Source organism: Osmia lignaria, chromosome 7 (genome assembly GCF_051020975.1).
Source record: "Osmia lignaria lignaria isolate PbOS001 chromosome 7, iyOsmLign1, whole genome shotgun sequence".
NCBI lineage: Eukaryota > Metazoa > Arthropoda > Insecta > Hymenoptera > Megachilidae > Osmia > Osmia lignaria.
The window spans coordinates 6,843,043-6,858,783 of NC_135038.1; the positions used below are offsets into that span (position 1 = coordinate 6,843,043).

The 15,741-nt window shown below is 35.2% G+C and overlaps 1 protein-coding gene and 1 long non-coding RNA gene across 2 annotated transcripts in view; both read right to left on the minus strand.

The window, feature by feature from the left end:
* Positions 1 to 4,154, minus strand: part of LOC117604412 (uncharacterized) — a 201,701-nt gene extending 197,547 nt beyond the window's left edge. The window contains exon 1 of the mRNA XM_034324430.2: positions 4,143 to 4,154. The gene's annotated coding sequence lies outside the window, so the exon portion shown is untranslated. The remainder of the gene's footprint in view (positions 1 to 4,142) is intronic.
* The window catches only part of LOC143305467 (uncharacterized), an 83,197-nt gene continuing 71,598 nt past the window's right edge, over positions 4,143 to 15,741 (minus strand). Inside the window, exon 6 of the long non-coding RNA XR_013062419.1 lies at positions 4,143 to 4,384. This is a non-coding gene — a long non-coding RNA (uncharacterized LOC143305467). The remainder of the gene's footprint in view (positions 4,385 to 15,741) is intronic.

Sequence of the window (15,741 nt, forward strand, 5' to 3'; positions counted from 1 at the left end):
ATATAGTTAAGGAAAAGAGGTGGAGATAAATGTTACTACACTTCCGACAGATTTAAACGAATGGATTTGATTCTAGGCTATAGAAATATTCAATGAGAAATGCAAACACTAATAAGGAAATTCTTAGAAATGAAATATACCCTATTGACTTGGGTTAAAGCTTAAAATTTAATGAAATTTAATGAATTAGTATTGACTATTAATTAAAGTAAGTAGTACTGTTCGGATTCATAGAAAACAAGCATCTAACTATTGCATCTTTGATTGTAATAAATTTGAAGAATTGTAAAAATTCATTTTTTTCTATTAAATAAATAAATACAACATTGCTTGAATTGATAGAAAACGTGTATTATAGTATTGATAGAAATAAATAATATTATCCAAACAAGAGATAATATTGACAAAAACCACAAAGAAAGAGTTACCTATAATTTTCCTAATTCTTTTTCTTCTATTGACCTATCTCACGTCGGAATTCCCTTCGATTATCCTCGACTTTTGCCCACCGTTGTGTTATGCGGGATATGTCGGTAATGTCCGTCGTAACTTGGAAATGGTAAGAGGGCTCCAGAGCCCTATTTTTCGCGGTGCCAGGAATTCCTTTGGGTTTTGGGATCATTCTCTCTTTCTTTCACCCCTCCCAACTACTCTCTGTATCCTCATCCCTCGTACGCTTCCCTTCTCTCTATTCCCACCCCTATCTTTATTTTTTCGAGTATTACGTTTCTCTCGTGCCTCATTCACTCTGTTCCCCTACGTTTACTTCTTATTTCTCTACCATTCTCAGTTTCTCTCATTCCCATCCTCTTTCGTTTCCTCTGACAAACGGTTTGTTTTAGAATGAAAAGCACGAAACCTTTTCATTCGCCGATCAATAATACCTCATCGATATTTTCTCTCGCAACAATGTTACAGTCTATTGAAAAGCGACCCGTATGGTTAACTAAACGCGGTGCACGTACAAATCTGTTGATACCCAGAGCACATATAACTAACACGTGTAAATATTTAACGCGAAACACAGGGGACCGGCTCTTTTTTTTACGATTATTACACAAACGACGTACGCGATACACGAAACGCCGTCGACGACACATCATTATTCCCGATGAAATGAAATTATGTAGGGACGACGGCTGATATTTGCAGTAACGCGAGGCAATTCGCATACAAAGCAATACAATGGATCATTTCGATCCAAACGTATCGCTTTTTGCAGCCGTCGGTGTTGAAACGAGAAACACCATTTACCAATTTTACCGGCTAGTCCTGAAAGACGACTACGGTCCGCGTTGCTTTCAGATTCATCCAAGCAGGAGTTTCCATGAAAGCTCTTTTTTCTTTTAAGTAAACTATGGTACACGGAGAGGTTCCACGGTGTAAGAGGTACGTCGAGGATACGAAAATACTCTTATAAAACGGAAGCATCGAGGATAAAATAGCGAGGCGAGAGAGAATGGTACTTTCCAAAATTAACTCTGGTACCATTTGATAATTCTTATAGAAATTTTTAAAGAGAGCTCGCTTATAAAGTGGTAGTTTCAGAAATTAATTTTAGTCCTAAATCGAGCCCAGATAATAAGAGAAAACAAAGATTATAGTAATGTATCATGTACGGTGATTTATATTTGAATGCATGCTTGCATTACTTATGCTGAGGTATAATTATAAATAGATTACGAATTGCTTATTTTGATAAGCCACGATATTCCCACTTTTAAAATAATACTATATTAAGACTATGCAAAAAATTTTATTATTTTTAATACTGTTTGAATTAAAAACAAATTAAAAATCCTATTACAATTTATATGTGAACAATGAACATTTTTGTACACCCCTGTTATATTTAAAGCTTATTTGAGATTATACATTTTCCATTTGCTGACTTGAATAATGCCGGAATAACGTTCATTTATAAACCTATTTATTTTATCCGGAATTTGTATTTCTTTAATATTAAATCCACAATAATTGTATTTGATAATCCATGTTCGATAAATCCACAATGATAATGGAATTTCATTAATTGACTTCGATTTAATTAATAATAATACGTTTTTCCATTCTAGAAATTGGAAATGAATTCTATTTGATGTTGATAAGTATGTAAAATAATAGAAACGATATTGTGAATTTTTTAAATATAACAAGTCTACTAAATTATTTTTCCATCAATCTTTTTCTTTAAGCTACACGACTGTTAATAGCTTATAGTTCGTAATTATATGTAACAAGAGAAAATCGAAGTATGTATTCCTCGCTCGACCTCTTCGAGTTTGCAACATAAAATAGATGTTCTTGCTAATGACAAAACCGATACAGCAAACGCTTCACGTACACGCACACACACGTGGCTAATGAGCGTCATAAAGTCGGTACACTATCAAGCAATAGTAATTAGTAAATGGATGTGAAGCTCGAGAAATTGATCTTTCATAAATTGCCAATCTAACTAGACCGAGTGCTAGTTATACAATTTTCAGGAATTATTTCTTATCTTTATGCAATTCTGAAAATTCTACTAAACCGTTCTTCGACACAAATATAAAATTTAACAGAACTTAGCAAATTAGTAATTTAATATTAATTCAAAGCATATAAATTTTTGTCGAACTATTGAAATAATTTTATAACGAACAGCAATAGAAATTCAGAATGTTTAAAAATAAATTGCAAAACTTGATCGTTGTCAATTTCTTTGAAATTATATTTTAGCGAGTGGTCTCTCGTGTGATTTTATATCCTAGAGAGATACCGATATTCGATAATTGTAGTTTACCGACTATAGCAATACACATCGGTGTTTCGAACACAGTATCTCGGGACAATCGAGATCAAAACGAGAAGCACTTATCGTTACTGCGTAAACACGCTTTGTGTATAGAATTTATTGCATCGATTGCTTTCACTGGCAATGCCAACTAATATGTATTAGTTTCTACAAACACGACCTAATACAATCAAAGCAATCATTTATTTGTCTATCTAATTGAATTATATCAAATATACACTGAGAAAATGTTGACAATTCAATTTTTATTTCCTAAATTTTGAACTATCCCTCTAAATATTATTTTTCTAAATTTTAAAATAACAAAATACAGCAATAATATATGAAAGATTAGAACGAAATTAATATAGAAAAAAAGCTGGAAATGTACCCTTGACAACGCATTTCGTTTCAAGTCAATACGTTGATTGGTTCTCAAGATATCACACTTCAAAGAGCGCACGAAATTCCAAAAGCGCTGTGACCTACTTTTTTCCCGCGCGAAATAGTAATAGTAATACTAAAGTTTGTGAATGAGTCATTCATAAACGCGTGCAAACATGGAGTAGTCAATGAACACGTGCTAGCGAAGAATTAAAAATTACGATTCTCTTTAAACAATCATATCTCCCAAACGACAGGTGCCATCTACATAAAATTAATATCATTTTAAACGGCATGCTTTCCCGGTTCTAACAATGTTTTGCAAATATATAAATTATAAATATTTTGCAAATGGCGGCACTTTTAAAATATACTACTTTTAATAGCAAATATATAGAAATAAATATATTAAATATTGAAACTAATGACTGTATTTGGACTCTGCATGTTGATATATTTATAAATTATAACAATATTTTTTTTTCAAATAAATTAATAACAAATGTACCAATGTTTATAATGTATAGTCTACGAAAGTTGTTAACTTTCTTAAAACATCCTGTATACTTTAAATAAATATTTTTGCAAATGCTAAAGCTTTAATGTTTCTAATCCAAAAAACTAATATACGAATTTATAGATATTAGAAATATGAATGTGTGCAATTAACTATCATAGAGCCATGTTAATTTTTGTTTAAAATTTTAAAGCTATATAGGGAAATCTTAATTCGTTCTTCACGCGATAGTAACGATAAATGCTTCACTTTAAACCGCCACGTTAAACCGCAAGATATATCCGCTCAAGATATCTATCAAGCTCATCGATCATCATCATTAACAACAGCATTAAGGAATTAGTGTAACTAATCACAGTGCAACGCATATCTGCTTTCCTGACACAAGATAATGCAACGATAGATCGAACGGGGTTAACAGTATTCTCTCGCAGCCAAATGTAGTCAAGATTTTTGTTCACTTACCTTACTGCCGGATGCGGTGGATGTCGAAAATTGAATCGGAAGTCGTAGGGCCTGCCAGCTTGCACTTTTCCTTCCCCTTTTTTCCAGCTCACTTTCACACTTATAATACCACGTCGCTTTTCGCGTCACTTTTCGCCTCGATAACCGATCCACGCGCGTGCCAGCGTTGTAATCAGCCTCGATACGAGGCCTACGAAAAGCCGTCCTCACCTTTCAACGGTCGACGAACTATTGAAACCTACCTGTAAACAGAAGAGAGAATGTTTACAATTCGAGCACCATCTCGGGCTCGCTCGCTCGAGGAGGTAAACAAAGTTTTAGAAACGAGTATCCTTGTACGCATGATAACTTTTATTCTCAATTATATTCTAACGAAGATAATTTTCTGGAATTTTAATATTATGTACTTGAGTTTTATTATTTCAATTGCATATACAATGTATTATTTTTTGCGATACGTTGTAATTAAAATAATTTTTTGGAATGTCCGAAATATTTATAATTTCAATGTAAAATAAAATTTATATAAAGCACATCTAATAGAAATTTAAATATGTCCAATTAATCGTCATTTTTATTAATTTCGTAATGAAGGTAATTTCTTGGAATCTCAAAACTATGCAAATATTAATAATTATAATTTCAATAGTGCGAAACAATGTATAATAGAAATATGAATACATTCATTTAATGAAACATAATTTTGATATTGATGCAAATAATATGTACACAGTACGAGACTCATATATTTGTTCTTGAGATGAATATGGAATAGTTATTGTAAATTAATAAGCGGTTAATCTAATGTCATGCATCCACAAAAGGCGCATAAATTTACTCCACTATTCAGCTTAATATATTCCGGTATGGTTATCAATATGACTGTTTTGGTTCCATTATGAAGCAAGCACAAAATAAAGGGTTGATTATGATGAACGCATAACAGAGAATTGTATTATACTTTGACTCTTTGTTTTTAGTTGGAATTTATGAATTCAGTTAAATAAATAAATCGTGAATTAAAATTACAGGTGATAAAATTATTTTAAAATAATATTAAAAATTTTTTTCATTTATTCTAAATTCCATTACGTTAGAATTATTATTGCTTTATTAAAAATTTCAAATCTTTTGCATAAAAAAAATTATATAATATTGCAGATATTTAATTTATTTATTTTTAACAATCTATATTTTATGTAGCATATTTGTCAACCATTAATCAATCCACGATTCTTAATTATTCAAACGAAAATCTTGATTAAAAGGGCTATGTACTTTTGCAATTAAAACCTAATTTCTCTATAAAAAAATGAAGATTGATAAGAACGAACGGAAAATAAGGAAAAATAAAAATGCGATAGTCCCGCAGAAGCTTGGCAGAGCTGTGCAATCCCGAACCAACTGCAAAACTCCTTTGCTTTCCCCGATAACTTGTAAGTTATGATTGAGGGTGGGAACCCTTCGTTATGAACTTACAAGGTAGATATCATTTAAGAAGTTTCTCACCTCCTGTCTATTTGCAGTTTACACTCTGTTGCAAAAGGAGCTCCAAACCGACCAACCAATTTCCATGAAACTTTCTATGGGCTTATAAAAACTTAACCAAACTAATTGTGCTATTCTGAACTTTATTCATTTGTTATTCGTACTCCAGTATTGTTAAAAATTTACATCATCTTGAACAAACCCAAAATAAAAGTGCTTCCATTAACGAAATATTATTTATTTTATTAAAAATAATAGATGAAAGGATTTATTGATCCAAACCTTAAAAAATTAAAGTCCACGTTATAAATTATTCATCTAATTTACTCAATTCAGTCTACTTTTCTAATTTGATTAAATTAACGAGGAAATGCAATTAATAATAAACTATCAATTTTCACTAAAAATCTTATAAATATTCACACTCCAGTTAAAAATTGATTTATTTACAAAATTAGAGAGACCAACATCCTCGATATTTTTCGCGAACTTTTCAGTAAAACGTACTGTTATTTCTCCATACCTTTGATTCTACAAGATGAATGAGAAATTTTACGCCATTTCTTCGACCAATTTATATCGTCGTGTTTTATAGCCACGTTGAAATGATTGCGATACCAGAAAACGAACGGGACAAGACCAATTCTTGCAGCATGAAAGGTACAAAATAATATCCTACAATCTAAAATATCGTTCAAGTGTTAGCAAACGATAAATCACATTATGGCTACGGAGTGAAGCGTTTGTTTTTCCACAATTCAATACAACAAAATATACCGCTATTGTTTCATTTCTTTTCAACGAATTTCTCCTCAAATGTTTGAACAGTCAACGAGGAACAGAAAAAAGGAGTATGAATTTTCGCGAAACATGCGGCCAGACAAAATTCACGCACGTGCACTCTTTGTATTTTTAAAGTACCTGAAATGTTGCAGGCGCGTTTCAACGTATCGCACTCTTTCAAAATAAATAAAAAAACCAAATTGCATTGTATGAAAGTACCAAGTAAATGAAATGACGTTCGCTACGTGTGTTATTCATGTACGAGCAACCATCATCAATAAAAGAATTTTACTTATCTAATTAGTCTAATATTTAATTAATACTCGTTCAATTACAAATCACTGAAATATTATTTTCAATACTTTTTCGATTATTTATACTTGGAGGTAATAAAATGACTTTTAACTGATAAGGGTGTATTTTTAATCTTCCCCTACAATATGTAAATGGAGTTAAGAATCAGCGAACGGTGACTAGGGTGGCATAAATATATTCAAGAGGAAAATATTTATTACCGTTACGGGATCAGTTAAAAAACATTAACCGGAAGTCGCACAATCGTCACGAAAAATGCGCTCTGTTTGGCACGATTAATATACAGGCCGCGTACTGATTTAAATATCATTTGCACGAGACACAAGTGCTCGCGGTCATTAGCGTCGAAAAGAATTTAATTGCAATTGTTCGAAGCCGCTGCCACGCCACCGTATTTCTGGGAAAATTAATCCGACACTAAAGTTGTCTTCGTATTAAAAAAAAAAAAAGAAGAGAAAGAAATATGAACAGTCTCTCACTTTAACGTTAGCCCAGATTTCTACCGAACCGGTAATGCGATTTTTCAGGTTTCAACGAGATTGCTCCTAAGGGTCTATTATTTGATCCGTATCGCATCGTACGCGAACAATATCGTGAAAAGTGTGCCGTAATTGTTAGCCCGGAAAAAAAGCGGCGAATGGAATCCACGTATTTAAAGGAATCCAAGTAAACGAACCGGTCTGAGGGACAATTAAAAACGTTTCACGCCTAATGTGCGAATAATTCCTGCAAGAATCGAACTTTTATTCACGGTACTCTTCAGAAGTCATAGAACACTTATCCATTTTCTATTTCAACAATAAAGAAATATGTCGAAATTATCCTTATATTTTATTAAAATATTGTAATTGAAATTCACAAAATTTTGCGCTATTCTCCAATTTTTAATATTGGAGCTTAAATAGCATCAATTGTTTTATTATAGAATTATGATTTTTATATAATTGTAGTTAAGGGTTGAAGAAAGATTCTACAGACACCGTAAAAGAATACAAATAATTTGGAAAATAAAATCTAACATATCTATCGTCATTGTTATTATGAATTTTAAATAATTAATAGTAAAAGAAATTAAGAAAAAGCTTAGCAAGTGAAAAGCTTTGATAAATGAACCGATTGTACCCTGAGAAATTGTAATGATAACGTGTCTGACTACACATGGTCATTTCCACTGTGGCAGTCACCATGTTAACGCGTTGAATGTTGTGAGGGTCATCAATAACTGGCACCAAAAATTACACGTATTTAAATGATTAAAAGAAAACAATAGAAAAATATAATTTCAACAATTAAGGTAGCAAATAGGAAGATTGGAACATACTACTTGAAAATTAACTATTCTTATTCTTAGTACCTGGAGTATTAATGTATCTTACAACAAACGTCCATTTCCACTGTAACACTGAACGTGTTAAAAATCAAATTACACTGGGAGATCGGTCACTCGGGCAACATGGTTCTCCACTTTTTGAAATTACTCACCAGACAACATTAGCCAACGAGTATCAAATCAAAAATATCAAAGTCGACGAATCACCCAGTAAATGTACACACAAGAATTCTCTATTCAAGAGACTGAAGAAATTAAAATAAAAAAAAAAAGATCCTCGGAGCAAGCTCAAAATTTTGTCTGGTTTTTCCCTATGTACCCTTTTTTTCAGTGCTCACAGTACTGGCAAGTCAGCAATTGGTACACACACACACATATAGGTGCAAACAAAGAAAAAAGCGAAAGAGGAAGAGCAAAAATGCGGCACAAAGCAACCGGAAAAAGGAAAAGAATCCTTGATGGCAATGGATTCTATTCGAAATTGGAGAACGTGTTGAAAATGGCACTCTTACGTTTGTATCGAATGATCACGTCCAGATAATTTGATCGATTGCCACTCGATGTAAATCAATATACCGCAAATTGTTCAATTATTCCGGAAATCCTGTAGGTCAGCTAACAACCCTTTCCCACAGAAGTCAATCCTTCGAGCAGGAACTTCGAGGCAAGGATTTGAAATTCGAAATCGCGAGAAATTCGAAGGAAAAGAAAAATATTCGAGAATTTTTTTTTTTTCTTTTTTTTTGGAAAAATTTACGAAAGATTAACCGGTGAACGGAAGTTCCTCGAGGTGTCACCACGTATTAACGAATAGATCGACGGAATTCACCGCGATGCGAGGACGTCGCGACGGCTGACGGACGCAGACTGACTCGAACGCCGTCGTTCCTTGGTTTTCACGGCGCGCCGCGACGCCGAACGTCCCGACGCTGCTCGTCGAGGGCGCTCACGATCGTTCGTGCCGTTTCGTTTTCCTACCTTTCCGCCCCTTGTCTTTTCTTGCGATTCTTCGACGCGCACGATCTTACCCACCGCGACGCACCGCGTCGGGACGGGGGCTCCAACCTCTCGACACGTGCCACCCGCCTCTTTATGGTGCATCTTCGACGGCGGCTGAAGAATACGATGGGAAGAACGCGAAACAAGGGGTGGAAAAATGAACAAAGACGAATGCAACAGTTGTGATTCTTTTGCTATGCTCAAGAAAGTTGCCTTTTATTTTCTGTCAACATCGCTGCTTTTACTTTATACTCGAAGCTCTTTAACCTTTTATTAAAGAATGTAATATTTTTTTTTAAATAACGTGCTTTACACAAGATTTGTAAATCTTTCTGATTTAAAAAAATAATTAATTAAATAGAAGGGTAACACTTTAAGTCTCTAATTAATCCAATTTCCTGAATTCTAAGAGATCCTCTTAAATCTGCTGAAGAATTTGAATTTTTGGAACTCAAAATTTCTCGGAACATAATTTTAGTGAAAATATCCATATTACCTGGAACTCTTTAATTATAGGAAAAGGCTATACTTTGTCATGAACATTGGTAGGTTTCGTAAATTTGAAAAAAGGAGCTGAATCCTGAAAATATTTGACTAGGTAGAAATAAAAGTTACCGACATAATAATTCAAGAAAAAAAAAGAAAAAAGGAATGGTACACAGCTGATGCTACAGAGGTACGTGTACCTTATCAAAAGAAGAAAGTACAGTAGAAAGAAAATACGAACGCACCGACAGGAAACCAGTACAGAAGTAAACAGAGAATGAATAAAGTAGTTGTGAATCTTTTAGAACTTGCAAGAACAGCAAGCGGAATTTTTCTGGGTGTACTTCTTATATACCGCCAATTGGTACAAACTTTTGCATACAGATTCAGTTCGAATGTATTGATACAGAAAATTGGAAAAATAAATATGCACTTAAAATTTCATACTGTGGAATCAGATTGTTTCGTATATCAATATCAAATTAATTAAAATTTGAATCATTAATTGCCATCAATTACCAAATATTAAATTATAATCATGAATTGCTATAAATATCACCCCGCATCGAGAAAAGGTTAATCGAAAAATCGATGAATCGGCATCGTTTTACCTTCAAAAAAATAAAGTGTAAAGAGGATTATCTGTCGCCAGTTGTGAAGCAATTTTTCTTCACGCGAGACGATGAGACAAGTAAAAGGGGTGTCGCGGGTTACCGGTGAGGATGCAACAGTTGCTCGTATGACGACGCTTCTCGCGTCTGCTTTGGCCGGCGTCGTTGCACGTCGCCGCGCCGCGTCGCGTCGTCGGTGTAATCGAGCGCTGTGACGAAGCACGTAAACGCGGTAGCGCAGGCTCCGCGTCAGGATGCCACCGGAAAGAGGGTGGCGTCGGTGCGGCTGTCCACGGCTTTATGTTCCTCCTGGGAATTCTCTCCCTCGCACCATCCACGTTCAGACGTTCACCCGAGAGCATAGCACCCGTATTATATGTATATATACGTACATGCATGCATGTATACACACGTGAAGCCGCGTTAAATGTCCAGCCGCCGTACAAAGCTTGCGACGACGAGCCGGATAGGAAACTTCTCCGCGATAATTATTATTGTTGCCAGGCTAACGGATACCACCCTCACGGATGCTGACACAGGATCACGCTTGTACGCGACACTTGACGTCTTTCGTTTCTAAAGGGTGCTCAAGGAAAGGGGTGAGAATTTACTCGGCAGACAGTACTTGTACTTGCTTCTCTAATTATTATATGAAATAATAAAAGAATTATTTGTAAATAAGTTAAAATAGGGATACAGGTATAAGCAGGTATAAACTGTATTTTTAACATTTTTAAATACAAATTCTTTTAAATTTTATTGAATTAGAATTTTTTTATTCAATTTAAATATTCTGATTTATTTCAGAAAAAAATTGGAACCAAGAAAAGCCCAGTGATACGAGGTGTTTAGCGAGAAAGATTGAATGAGATGAAGAAAAATGTTGAAGAATTATGGTCGTACAACTATAGAGGAAAGCTACACTTCAAATGTGGGCCGTAATTTTGACCTATCAAGAACATCTGCGTGGCATTCGTACGAACGAGTCGTAGTTACCTGCAATTGACAAATTTCCAATGGGCTACTTCGTGGCATCCGCCTTCGCAACAATTAGTCCTGATGAACTTTGGGAACACTTGGTGTTTGACACTGATGACGATTTAACGAAGCGAACATCAACACGTAGCTGTAGCTAACACGGTCAAAGAGGGTTCGATTACGGCAGCTACATGTGATGATCCTAATATTATCATCCCATTTCTTGTCAAGTTTAATCAATAACCAACACAGTACCCCTTCTGCACCCTTGGTAATTAATATTTCAAGAAAACCTTTTATCTAATTTTTCTATATAGCGTTAGTATAATATTTTTAATAAATATATTGTCTTCTTTTGTAATAATGATTTTAAAAAAATAATAATAATAATAAAGTTTCGTAAAGTACATGGTGGTAACTTTGTGGTAGGTGTTCTTACAAGACTTAATTAACGCCTCCTTCCAGAAACTTGATAACGTTGGGAAAATCTTAGCAGAAAATTTCGCAGATGCGCAGAATTGTTTCCAGGTTTGCGCTGACGCTATTTTCATCCGCGTAACTACCTGGCGGATTATTCACGCGGGTGTAATGTAATCCAGCTCGTACAGGGAAGGCCAATAGTTTGGGTTAGGAATTGGCGGTAGTTTCTACGCGAAATAGCTGCTCTATTCTTCAGTCTGCGGTTACGTAGTGTGAATATCTTCTGGATAGATGTATCTATTCGTCCTCCCCCCCACCAGGATCGTGTAATCCTGGCTCGATCTAGAGAGCCAGTAATTTGGATTAGCTATTGACGTTGCATATATCGCCTGCCAATTCAAGGTGTTCACGCGTCAAGCGGTGTTACCGACGTTTCTAACGGGTCAGCTGATAATCGTGCATAAATGACCCTTGCTTTTCCCTTGGAAATTTTCATACTATCTTCCTTTTCTATTATCCATGATATAACATCATGGATTTAAGTTAAAAATTTTTTATCAATATTTCAACAGCTCTAATACTAGAACTACGAAAGGGATCAAAATAACTGGTTTCCTATCTTTTATTTTAAATTATAAATTTTATCGAGGTATTTTTGTTGAAACGTATGTTGGCTGTCGAGCTAAAAAATGAATGTATATTAAATTAAGTTTCATCCTTCATGTAGTAATCTACATTATTTTCAACTTAAAAATAAGTATGCATCAAACGTCGGTGGTTCTAGTGTCAACTCAGACCTATGTTATGAAATTGCAAATTTGACTAATTACGAGGTGATTAATAAGACGAGGGAAGGTAGTAACAAGAATAACTAATGAAGATTTTAATCGCATCATAAACATCTATCCCGAAGCAAAATCTCTCGCCAAAGGCGAATATCTAACTTCCTAATTGTTCGAAACACTCAACAGAGGCGATGGTAGAACAAAGGCGCTCATTACTCTTACACGCTCGTTTTGGCTCTCCGTTCTATGTATATTGATCGATCTCACACCCATGTAAGCAGCTTTCGCACAATCAGTTGATTACACCAACTTCGAAAACCTGTGTCCCATACCGTACATATCCTACTCCCTTTCACCTTCCCCCGTTTCTACACGTGTGTCTAACCGACTCTTCTTTGCCGTGTGCATCGTGCCCGCAGGTGCAATTCACCTGTACCGCTCGATGTATTACATTGCATTAACGAGTACGACTTATTTACAAATCGTACCCAGGGGAGCCGGGAGGATACTTGCTCCATTTCTGGCGGGTGTTATTTTTTTCCGCTCATTCGCGCGTAGATTTTATCCCGAGGCCGGAAACGAACACGTTAGATACAACGCGAGTATATACGTCCCTCGAGAACGATAATAGAGAAACTTTGTACCCGATTAAAAGGCCTCTGCCTTTCGATTAGTCATCACGGATATTTGTGTTCCGTGATTCAGAAATTTCTTGGCAATATTATCTCTGTTTTCTGTTGCGTCCCGTGTTGTTCGCTCTAAACGAATGTCATCGTGGTTAGAGTTTTTACTGGTTGCAACGTCTTTTTATGATATTTTTATTCAGCGTATTTGTTATCGTGGAAAGGAAAGTTTTTTTTTTTAACCCTTTGACTGCTATGGATACACATATGCGTTCATAATTTGCAAATAAAAGTTATCAATGCATATTACTAATTACACACCATATGTAATGATGCGATAAAATAATGAAAAAATAAATTGAGAATTGAAATGAAATAAAAAAATAAAAAGGATAGATTTTATTTACTTAATTCTTATTTCGTGTACACAGAACGTTTCTAGAGTACTCAGCAATCAAAGGGTTAATATATACATTTGGAATAATTATGTGAATTTATTTTTAACGATTCGGTTTGACGAAATCTCCTCTTATTTACGAGGAAAATAAACCGGTGGAGAATCAAAATTTCCAGTTTCTTTTGTGTTTTTTAATAGCGACATAAACGTGTGACGTTGGTAGCATCAGCGTGTGTTTTATATTACAAGAGGCTTTTTTGTTATCAGGTCGAGCAGTCGAGAACAGAAAGAGCATACTGTCACGTCTGGTGTAGGTTAATCAGAATTTTTACGAGCCCCTCTGAAACTCGGTGCAATCAACATTAACCTTTACTGCCAACTACTAATGCACCAGAATCAGCGATCCATCAGTGTATGTGGGTGCATTTTATTAGTCTTCCTATACAAGATGAGTTTAGATCGACTTTAATCGTTCACCACACCCAGCTCATAATTCTGCACCGTTTAATCCACCGTTCGAGTCTAATAACTCCTTCAGTCCCAAATAGTTCCTACTTTCATCGATCTCTCCTTGGATTTACTCTCCTTACCCTACTGGAAACACTTGTTCCATCAACGGTACCCGAGGAAACTCCTCGATATATCCTTGCATAATCTATTTATTCTGGATCGATTGGTAGGTACTTTAATCATTTCGTGATCCTATACTGTATGATGAGCTTCCTTAGGGAAAATGGAAATCCGTCGTTTACTATAACGCTCGAAAATTACCGTTCGAGGTGTGCGGGGACCGGAAAATTTCGGGTACCTGATACACGGTCGGGTTCAATTAATATTTTTTCAAGACCCATCATAGTGTTTAGTACATTCTAATTAAAAATTGTAATACATATTTTGTTAAGTAGGTAAATCTACCCTACTATGACGCTTCTGAACATGGTAAAACATGTTGTCTAAAATATCCAGTGAGTTCTGACACGTGGAAAGGCATCATGAAAATATCCAGCACATCGAGCTTAAACGATTTTGCACTTTAAAGTCTCTATCCTGTCGTCACAGAGGATTCTGTCGGCGAGTATACAACGGTTGGCGTACGCCGTACGGCGCGAGGGAGCGTATAATACATAATGTTCTTGCCGTCCCGTAGAATGTACAAGGTTTCGGCTCGTACATCCATCTCCCGTGTCATAAGCAGGCCAACCTTCCTCCACTTGCTAGAGCTAAAACATTGTCGATTTTTCTTGCATAGGTGTTATACGTTTTTGATAAATGGTCGGTCGGCCGAGCAGCTAACCAAGCAAGCAGAAAAGCAACCTCTGGATAAGATGAGTGGCGATGGTCTCGAATACCGAAGGCCCTCCCTCACCTTCCTTCCTTCCTTCCTACCTTCCTTCCTTCCTACCACCCTCCTTTGTCTTCATTTTCTTTTGATTTCGCCAGAATGTTATCTAATAAAGCATCCAAAAGCACCAACGTAAATGCGTTCGTACGCTTAATATGCACTTTAATTCCCGTTCGTTCAGACGTCGGACGTAAACTAATTTGCGGAAGCTGGAAACCTCTTTAACGGGCCAACGCATCGCTCTTCCTTAAGTCAACTTTAATTTCGAGACTCCATACAATTTGCCAGACACGCTAGTATCTTTTAGATACGACTCTGCTTGCTTGTCCGCGATGTACATTTATCATCCACGCGACTTCTGTTTTTCTTGTTACGGTCATTATCGTGCAACTGGCAATGAATATGGATAAACAATTTCAGCGGGGAGGTTTAATTATAGATAGGCAAATTTCGAGCTGGAATTGTTAGAGATTATTTAAACGATTGATTAAATTAACGAGCGATACGATTACCCTGTTAATTATAGAATATTCTTCTTTGGACGGTTAAGAATGTAGGCTGTATATTTTAAGAGCGCGTTACTGTTGACGATGAAAGTAACTTTACTTGAGAATAGACTCTTCGTTTGATGAATAATATAACGACGAACGTTTTTCTTAGCGAGGAAATCTTGGAAACAAGTAGCCATTTCGGGCAATTGATGGTAGCCAGTATCATCGATACGAAATCCCAGTTTCTATTTTCTTTCTATGAATTTCTATTGGGCTGTTATATAAATAAGTCCGCTGTTAAGTTTATTCGACGAGAAAGGAGGACGAAATGTCGACTCCTTTTTTGGAACTCTTTGAAAAGAAAGTTCTATTTTTCTATACTCCTTGAATTGAAAATATTTTTTCTAATTTACAATATAAACATTACACTTTTACGATTAATAATAACAAAAATTGCTTTTCTAATAACTTTATTTTTCCAATAATATAATTATAGGTTGCTTTGAAATTAATTGTTTCAATAAGAAATAAGATTTTTCTTTAGAAAACAA